Source organism: Solanum tuberosum, unplaced genomic scaffold (assembly GCF_000226075.1).
Source record: "Solanum tuberosum cultivar DM 1-3 516 R44 unplaced genomic scaffold, SolTub_3.0 scf00365, whole genome shotgun sequence".
Taxonomy (NCBI): domain Eukaryota; kingdom Viridiplantae; phylum Streptophyta; class Magnoliopsida; order Solanales; family Solanaceae; genus Solanum; species Solanum tuberosum.
This window is the reverse complement of record NW_006239290.1, coordinates 541,888-552,722: the sequence shown is the minus strand read 5'-3', so window position 1 is coordinate 552,722 and position 10,835 is coordinate 541,888. Positions and strand designations below refer to the sequence as shown.

The 10,835-nt window shown below is 32.3% G+C and overlaps 1 pseudogene; it reads right to left on the bottom strand.

The window, feature by feature from the left end:
* Positions 1-7,466: 7,466 nt before the first annotated feature.
* On the bottom strand, positions 7,467-10,176 carry LOC102586114 (vetispiradiene synthase 3-like; annotated as a pseudogene).
* Positions 10,177-10,835: the final 659 nt, after the last annotated feature.

The following is a 10,835-nucleotide window of genomic DNA, read 5'->3' as shown; positions in this document are numbered from 1 at the left end:
GGCGGTCGCACCACCACCCTGAGTAAAGCTCTCAAGCACACTTAACACCCTCAATAACGTATCCTAAAGCAAAGGTGTGACTGCAGGCTCTGGAGGAACCTGGTCCTCTCTGTCATCAATCTGAGGCTCAGGAGAGGCCTCTCTAGTACGACCTCTCACTGGTGCTGCTCCACGGCCACGACCTCTGGCTAGTGTCGTTCCACGAGCACGACCTCTAGCTCGGGCTCTACCCCTACCCCTAGCTAGGGCCTCAACAACAGCCTCGGGAAGTGCCTCCCCTCTACCACCAGTAACAGTCGCTCTAGTCCTCGTCATCTGTCAAAAGAGTATACAATAGCTCAGTACTAAAGAAGGTAACCACGCACGATGAGTCATCTCGAATGACGATATATAGTATTTTGATACACATTTTACTTAAGATTTGTTAAAGTTACCGTACTTTCTATATATAAAATAATATATATATATATTGTAACCAAAACAATTATACCTTACAAAAGGGAGTGTACATAATCAGAAATGGATGTATAGTATTATATACGGGTTCCATTGAATCGTGTAAATTTAGCTTAGACACTATATACAATACTAATTAAATTATTAAATATAGTAGAATTTTTCCAACACTTTATTATAATAGTTTTTTTTTTTTTTTTGGAATTGATTTTCTATGTGACATTATATTATATGTTCTCTACGACAATTAAAAAAAATATCCAAACAAATAATGTCATTATAAAGAAGTTTGACTATATTAAATTCCGAATCAAATAACTCAAATTGTAGGAAGTATACTAATATTTCAAACACATAAAGTTCAAATCATGTATCTTTCTCCCTATGTCCTAATTTACGCGACACAATTATAATTTTAAGAGTCAATCAAATTTTTCTTTGATCGAAATTTCTTTCTATACATCTTTAAATATTTTAAGTTGTTAATTGCCGTGGGCTATAATACTTTTTAGGGATAAAGCACAAATACCCCCTAGACTATGACCGAAATCTCAGAGACATACCTTAACTAAACTAAGGTCCTATTACCCCCGAACTCATTTTTTTGTAATTTTATACTCTTTTTGGCTTACGTGACACACTTTGTGACTCCAGTTGAGGCGCGTGAGAGATGTTTGGATGCCACGTAAGCCAAAAAGGTCTACACAAGGAATATTTTCCACAAAAAACTTTGAAAATTCTCTAATAACAAAAGGAAAAGTTGCCTTGCTTGACTTAAATACAAGAATTAACATATATTTGTAAAATACTCTTTAATTTTATTTTCGAGGTTATGATATCAGGTTTATTATAAAAAATATCAATTATTATAAAAAAATTCTGGCTCGACACGGAAGGGATCCATATAGCTATTGTATCTACTCCGACGAACAAATGCAATACATGAAAGACTTATGAAAAGACACTACTAAATAATTACTTATTTTTTCACTGAAAATTATTTAGTTGTTATTCTACATACGTTTTGATTGAATTAGTAAGAAAAGAAAAAAAAATGAGAAAATGACCAAAATGGTTTTTTTTTTTTGAAATCTCGGGATAACCCACAACCGCTATAACCTTTGCCACAGTCTCTATCATTCGGGTGAGCATTTTGTGCGCACTGGGTAAACCCCCACTGTGTAATAGCTTGCAAATCACACAGCGAATATAAATCACACTAGGCAAGCCCTATGAAACATGCTCAACTCAAAATGGTCCTTAATATATAACAAATGTGTTCGCTTTGATCCTTAATAAATATTTTTACTTAAAGAAGTGAATTTTTTTTATTTAAAGAGTATCTTACAAACATGTTCTTGTATAAAGTCAAGTGAGTGTTGACACCCAATTTTTGACCTCCACAATGTATATTAATCATCGAGCTTCTTCAATTTCAAACGATTTTAAATAATTAGTTTTATAAAATTTCAAATAAAAAATAAAAAATAAATAGATATAGTTTGCAAATTATTTTAAATAATTTAATCATTTTTATAATTTTAAAATAATATATGTGTTTTGTAATTATGTATATAATTAATATATTTTAAAAATATTAGAAAATCATCTCAAAAAAGATTTTTTGCTTTAATTAAGTATTTGTTTGATTAGTTTAAGTTATGTTTATATTTTTGAGTAAATTTGTTTACAAGTAAATTAATTGTTTTATTTCGTTAAAATTAAGAAGCTCGTTAATTAATTTTTTTTAAATTCGGCCGGATTGAGAGTCGACCGAATTTAACTAAATTCCATTTGGCAACAATTTAAATTCATTTGGTCATTTGTGTAACTACCATTTTTTGCCAACACCTTAAACCCATCTAAAACTCAAAATTGGGCCTATTTATCAGCCCAATTCCAATTCAAATTAATTCCCAGCCCACCTCTTTTCCCTTCCAGCAGTTCCCAGCCGACCCAACCCTTTTCTCCTCTGACCCGGCCCAGTCCAATTCAAAGAAAACCCAGCAAATGTTAACGCTTCAGCCATAGCAGCGTGCAAAAACCAGACGACCCCACCCTTGTTACTCTTCTTCTTCTCAGAGCCAGATGCCAGACTAAATCCCAGCGGAAATCGCGCCGCAAACCCGAAAATCTCGTCCAACTATCCTGCAGAACCCATACCCTAGCAACCTCAATGTCAAACCCTCACGTCCCCTTTTCCCCTTCTTGCGGAAGTTATAGCTTTTTCCCATCCCCTTCACTGTTGCTTCGAAAAGAGTAGAAGAAATTCAAATTTTGTTTGAATTTTTTCAACGGATTTCCCCCTAAATCGCCCCAACTTCCCCTATAAATAATCCTTGACATTCAAGTGAGAGGGCGGGGGTTTTTTGGAAAAATTAAATTTTGATGGTTTGAGTTTGTTTTTAAAGCAATAGTCACTTCTACACTTAAAAAATTTATATCCAGTCTTTTGATTCCAAGTTCGGAGAAGATCGCCGCTCAGATTTTCTTAGCTTGCCTTTAGTATTCAAAGAAGAGTGGTGGAATCGCTCTTCTCGTCGTCCTAGCTCACTGCATCAGAAAAGGTAATACCCCTTTACTTCGTTTCATTCTATTTAACAATATGTGTTGAGATTGATTTCTGGTAGCTAGATTAATGGTTGGATTTTAAAGTTTTTTTTTTCTCGTCTATGTTTGATGTTGGAGTTCATTTAATTCAGAGTTGCATCTCTTAAACGATCTTTGGTTTATTCCAAGAAATCTGGATTCTGTTGTTGATTCAAGTATGAAACAGATGTGATATAGTCATTCTTCGGCTGATTTTCGTCTCCAATTAACTTGGAAATTTGTGTATTGGATTAACATTTTCTAACCTTTAACAGTTCCGAGCTCGAAAGCATTAGCTATATAACAATTTCTTCCCTATTTACTTTAGATGTGGCTGTAACCTGGGTTGCTGATGGATAGTTTAATATAATCTAATCTAATCTTTGTTCATGTTTCATCTTGATTTCAAACCATGATACTAGGATTTTAGTTCATCGCAACCCAATCTCTAATATGATTTACATCCTTAACATAAAAATTTCCAACTCTTTTTTTTTCGTAAATGACTCGCGTGTTCTCTCGTGATGCCTCGATTTCGTTCCCGTTGTTGTTCAAATGCCAATTTCCTGATTGTTGGTCCTTCTTTTGTGTTCATTTTCCCTATTGTCGGTGATATTAGCATTTCCAGATCTCTCTAACTAGTTTTGGTGCTCATTATTTAAGCCAAATGTTCCATTAAGAAAATTGACTTCTCCTCTACTAAATGCCCATCCCTATTTCAAAATATAGGTACTGTTTGATAACCTTTCCATGATGTCTATGATTTATTCTTTAATAAAAAAAAAAAAAAAATCTTTTAGACCCTCGACATGTTTATTATGGTCTGTAATGCCTTGTGTTTTGCCTGTATACATATTTATCTACTTATTTAGTGTTAGTGTCAACATTTTAAACACGATTTGAATTCGTTTCTCTCGAACATTCTATTTGTATTCTTGCATTTAGTATCAACCGAAAGTTGACTTAACTTCTTTAGTTTCTCGGTTATTTAAAATAAATTTGTCTTGTGCAATACTGGACCTCGTTTTTCCGCTTATTTGCTGCGTGTTTCTCCTCTGACTCTAGCTCTACTGTTGAAATGGAGTTAGGTTTCATGCTCCTTTGTATTCGTTTTGCATCCTTAAGACTAATGTCATAAACATGTTTCATCAGCCTTGTCTTGTTTTCTATCAATTATTCATATTGTGGGGAAATAATGTTTTTTTTTTAAAGCTATCCATACTTGGTTTTGTCTTTATGTAGAATGCTAATTATTGGCTTGAACAAGAGTTCGGTTATGGACATTATAATTCCTTTTCAACTCATTTGCTCTCACTGTTTATATAGTATCTAAAATGGGTCCTTCCTTTATTTAATTTCTAAAAACATAGGTTGACCCAGTGACTTGGACACATTATATTTGTACAGTTGTTTTCACCATGGAATTATCTTGAAAAGATTTTCAAGGCTCTATCTTTTTATATATTAGTTACGGCATGTATGTTAGTTGAACATCAATATTTTAATGAGTGTTTCCTAACAATCTGGAGCACTAGACTTCTTTTAAGTTATAATAATATTTATTTTTGATCCCTTTACATATGATATGAATGAATATTAATCCTTATTATCTTGCCTTGCATGAACCCCCTTGTTTGAGTCCATTGGATTCCCTTCTATCTCTTTCCTTTGCATTTCGGATGAGCCATGGAGTCCCGAACTCAGCACTATCGAGTTGAACTCATCATTTTGAGAAATTGGAAGCTGAAACAGGTCTCAGAAAGCAGAAAAATGGGCTGTATACATCCGATATACACCGATATACATCATGGATATACAAAAAGGGGATTGAGCCAAAAGTCCAAATCAGTAGCGAATTTGGCCCAAAAAAGGGGCCCAAATTCGTTTCTCCTTTGCCCTTTAAATTATTTAAATTTTTTTTTTTTTTATTGTTTGTTTTCTTATCATTAACTCTAACTTTAGAATCATTAATTAGCTTAATTAGATTCCCCAAAAGATGAGTTACTTTCTTTGTATCGGTTTAATTCTAATACATTTCATGGTTTTGTGTTCATTTATTTTATTAATCAAATATATTGGTCAAAATTTTATATTTTCAATTAAGTTAAAACTTTGGTTCTTAAAAAGAAGATGTTCTTTAAAGCTTTTCATTTAATCACATTTTTATTCATTTTAAAATTGTTGTAAGTTAAAGTATATTTTCTCAAATAAACTTTAAAAAATGTTAATCAAAACCTTTTCAATTAATTGAATATATATATATATATATATACACACATACACTTACTTAGTCTTTTCTCAAAAAAGGTTAGTCAATTAATTAAAAAATGATTTTCATGCTTTAAATGGGTTTAAATTATTGTTTCAAAAATGAATAAAATAAATTCCATTTAATCTAGTATTATTAATATTTTAATCACTTATTTTTGAGTAAAATGTTTCATTTTGTATCCCTTTCTCTAAAAAATAAAAATAAATGAAAATAAAATGCGTCACTTACTTAATTATTTTCTCAAAGTTAATCAAATATGATAATTTACTATTCTTATGCTAAATCAATTTTTTTTCTTCTAAAAATAGTCAAAATATATTTTGGTCAAATCGCAGGTCAACCGCATGTTAGCGGACACTTCGAATACTTAAACCCTTCTCGAAGTGTAAATTGAACCCCGAACCCTCTTTGGTATTTTCAAATGATTTTTTCTGTTTAAATCTTTGAAAGTTATAAGTTTTCTTAATTTCTTTAAAAAATTAAGTGGCGACTCTTTTCTAAGTATTTTTTCTCAAATTGTTTTATACTTAAAACATTTCAAAAAGTGATTCTTCTAAAGAGATAGTCAAATTACGACACAACAGTGAGGCAACTGAGAAAAGAGTAGAAGCTGAATTGTCAGAGTTTTAATTTCCTTCTGTTATTAGAGAATTTTTCAAAGTTTTTTGTGGAAACAAATTAGCAAGTGTTGAAAAAATAAATCACTAATAGTGAAATGATTTCATAAATCACTTGTAATATGGTTAGTTTAAATATAATATATTTTTTAGCGTGATAATTGATGTTTAAGTAAAAAATTATTACTTAAATTTTATTGTATTTATCGCTAAAAGTTCCATTGTGTGCAACGATCGATTTGGTATGATTGCATCGTTACTTTAATTTTTTTATTTCTCATTTTATCTTTACTTATTATTTAATTAATTAATAACTCTATTGTATCCTTTAATCTACCTTTCTAAAGTAACTCTATCACATAACCTACTTTTCTTGTAGGTTTATTCTTCAAACTGTTGATGTGATTCGACATTGTATGATGATGGAGAGCGATATAATCTACAGAAATATTATATTATTAAAATAATATAATACGATACAATCAAACAAAATACAAAGCAATATAATACATTATGAAACAATATCTAACGATGTGATGTTGTCACCACTATAAATATAGAACTTTGAGTTAAGAATCACCAAACACACTCCAGGTTTTTATATCTTTCCTCTTTTTGCTAAGAAAATGGAAAAACTCCAATAGCCAAACAACTAAAAAATTACCTCCAGGTCCATGGAAACTTCCTTTTATAGGAAGCATGCATCACATTGTTGGTGGATATCCACATCATGTCCTTAGAAATTTGGCCAAAAAATATGGTCCTCTAATTAATGCACCTTCAACTTGGTGAAGTTTGTGTTGTTGTTGTTACTTCTTCTGAGATGGCTAAAAATGTACTAAAAACTCATGATAGTCGTGACATCGCCTTTAGCCCCTATGGTGAGTGTTAATTAGGCGCGTTTTACCTAATATATTTGAGTTTTACTAACCATCCTATCTAGTCTTTTTCAAATAATTTACTCATTCTTTCCGTCAGTAAACACTCCATCAATAGAATACTCTTAGTAGTCAATTAGAGAGAATGAATACCACTCCCGTCGTTTCAATTTGTCCGTCTTTCTTCACTTTTTAGTCTATTTAAAAAAGTTTTTTATTTCCTTTTCTGAAAAATCTATAGCTTTAACTTTTCACATGACATGTTTAAGACCACAAGAATCATGACATTTTGGTACTGTTTTTTAGATATCTTTAGTTTTATTAAGATCACAAGATTCAAAAGTTCTGTACGGAGTTTTAAAAAGTAATTAAAGATTGAATCTTCTGGTCTTAAACTAAATATGTGTAGAATGTATCAAAACATTAATCTTGTGGTCTTGAACGTGCCATGCATGTCAAAATTTGGAATTAAAGAATTATCAAAAAGTGAAAGAGATATTCTTTTCTAAACGGATTAAAAAGAAAAATGAGACAAACAAATTGAAACGAAGAAAGTCCAATATAAATAGTAAAATAGATATGCATCATCTTACAAAGGGTTTTAGTTGAAGTCCTAGTTAAGAAGTGCACAAAAGAACTGCTAAAGAAGCTCCCTAACAACTTTATTCAACAAGCTAAAAATAACAACATATGGTAGCTCATCAAATTTTGATGGAGTCTACAAGTAGGGAAACAATGTGAGGTTTTAAGACCTTCTCCGGATGTGTGTATCCATCTTCATTGTGTTTGTATGTAACGTCAATAAGACGAACAAGATTGAGAATACGCGTTAAAAACTCCATGGATACATGATTCGGCCTAAGAATTCCTTCGTTAAGATCCTTCCATGCTATCTCAGCCATTTCGTTAAATTTAACCATTGCTTCTTCAGTTGATACACCATAATCTCTCCTGTAACACTCAATTCCTGTTGCAATTTATCCCCTACTTTTCTCAACCTGGAAATGCAAATAGATTATAAGGGGTTAAATTTTATATATTGCTTCAATTCCTGTCGTTGCAACACGTTGATGTTTGCTCAAATATCATATCCCTTTAATTTCAACTTTCCACATGACATGTTTCAGACCAGTACAAAATTGAAGGACGTTTTTAATTTGGTACATTCTGCATATCTTTAGTTTGTAACCACAAAAACTCAAAACACTTCTTTACTTTCTTAAACTCTGTGTCAGTCAATTCATATATACCTCGTATGTGGCTATGTCATCAATAACGCGACATAATGTTGCATTAGCTTTAAGAATTTGAGGGTTCCTTGACAACCATTCGAAATCATGCTCAGTAGCAGATTTCATGCCCAAATATGATGTTGTTGTGAGCAAGTAAGAAGTACTAGTTACTAAAGCATTGCTTAGATACTCAGAAACAGGAGGCATATATCCTTCAATAAACCATTTAGCCTCGACGTTATAGTTCCTCACTATTTCTTTCATCTACAACACCAGAAAAAATAAGTGTTAGAAAATATATAGTAATTTGAATATACATTGCTTCAATGCAAGTTTAAAGGGTTAAGAAAAATGTAATTTGATTGCGTACTCTTTCTTTTGCATGATAGACAACATGAGATCTTCCATCGTTAGACAATTCATTTTCATAATCTTTGTAAAGATCAAGAACAGCTTTATAACTGATCTTCATGTAATCAGGAAGACGATCAATTTCACTTATATCCCATCTGCAAAGTTGATGAATCTAAGTAAATTTATGTTTTTTTTATATAACGAGGAAGTAAATTTCTGAAGTTCATACCTTTGTATGGCGTCTGTGTATGTGTTAAGTTCTTTAACTAAACCATAAGAATCAAAGGTATCGTCAACAATAGAAATGATGGATATGGTCTTAGCAAGCATGACGCGAGCTTGAGAATATTGAGGCTCAAAATACACTCCTAATGTCCAAAAATAACATTCAACTACTCTGTCTCTAGCATATGGAAGCGTTGTCACAAAATCCAATTCCTTCCACCACCTTGATACTTCAGCAAGTTCTTGTTTGTGAAGCATTTGGAGCAAGTTGAAATCCAATTTGGCAAATCTAAGTAACGCATCGTTCTTTAATTCATCCTTCTCGTAGATTGAGGATATGAAGAATCGTGTCTCTACTCGAGGAATTCCCTTGTGCAAAGATTGCTCAAGGGCATGTGTCACTTGCTCTTTAAGAGGAGAGTTCAAATGTGGAGCCGCAGACTCAAGATGAGTAGTGGAGAAATTGAGTGCATTTTCTAAAATGTCTTCACCATGAGTCCTTACATGTGAAGCTTCGTATAAACTCAAAAATCCTAACACATCATCATCACTAGAACGCGACACCTTGAAATTTCCATTCCCATCTTGAAATTTGCTGAAAAATTCTGTTTTTTTCAAAGGAAGAACACACGCGATTAGGCTTCTTTCAAACATACAACGATTATAAACAACATCAAACGCATACTCCATAATGGACTTACCGGGAGAGATGTTGTAACCGTGTTGCCTTAGCAATCGAAATTGAAGTGCAAAAGTGGATAAATCACTACAGTCATCACCCTCAAAGTTTGCATTTTCATTGTAAATTCCATACAGAATATCATCGATTTCTTTCTCATAGTGGTACGCGATGCCAAGACGTTCAATAACATCAATAACATTCAATTTCTCAACCAATTTCCTTCCAGTAATAGCTAACAACATACTCCTTGTTTCTTCCTTCAATGCTTCAATCTCTTGAGCATATTTTTGTGCAACCTATAAATGTGCCCAAAAAAATTAATCAAATTACATTTTCCTACATATAAATACACAATAAAGATCGAAAACATAATAGATCATCAGGCGGAGCCAATATTAGGAGTTTAACATAAATGGTAAGCAAGAGACAACTATTTATAGTGGTAAGAGGCACGTACCAAAAAATGCATATATAATTTTTTCCCTATTTTTTGTCATATTTATTTTCATAAGTTTGTTAGCATATTGCCATATTAACCTCCCGATAAATATAGCGTAAACGTGGACGATCCACAACCTTAAATTGTGTGGTTGCATTATTTAAGTTATAATTAATATTGCTTCATTAACTTTTTTATAATAAGATCAGATGGTATATGTTTTCCTCAATTGTATCATGTTTGCCTCAATTATTTATATTGCTGCATAACGTGATCATTATTATTATTATTATTATTTTTGCTTCAGGAAGTGAATTATTATCATACTAGACTAGAAGTAAAGAAAAAAAACTGAGAAAGTGAGGCAGTGATTATATACGAGTCTTTTTTGTAATTATTATATTCCAAGTTTCCAGAGTTGACCTTGTCCATTTTCTTTGTATTAAAAAAAAAGTGTAAAATATGTCACGATCTAAAATGAGTCGTAAATGACACCCACACTTAACCTCCTAAGTGGGCGAACCAAGGAATCCAAACCCCAACATATATCAATAATTCAACTACGAATAACAACAACAATAATGCGGAAGCTCAAAACTTATTAAAGTAACCAATCAAATAAACCTCTAAAGTCTAACACTTATTATCCCCAAAATCTGAAAGTTATCACATCAAGGACATCTAGTCTTTCAAATACCAAGTCTAAGAGTATTAAAGACACCAAAATAAATGAATAAAATAGTTTATGTCCAAAAACTAAGGACATCATGCCATGACCAAGAGAATCCAACACGAGCTGGAATGAATAGCTCACCCTGGAACCTGATGTGCTGGAAACTGGCTAGAGCTAAGGGAGAGTCAAGGTCACTGATACACTCGTTGCACTCCACAAAAAGAAAACAAAGAAAAACACAAGTAGGGCTCAGTACAGGGCAACTTGTACTGAGTAGATATCATCGGCCAACCCAAAATAGAAACTAACATGTAATGAATAATAGTATAAAATCAACTATGACATTTAGCAGGTGGTAAGCAACAAACAACATGAACAAGTGACAACGAAAGCAAGTACGCAATCAATCACAATATCA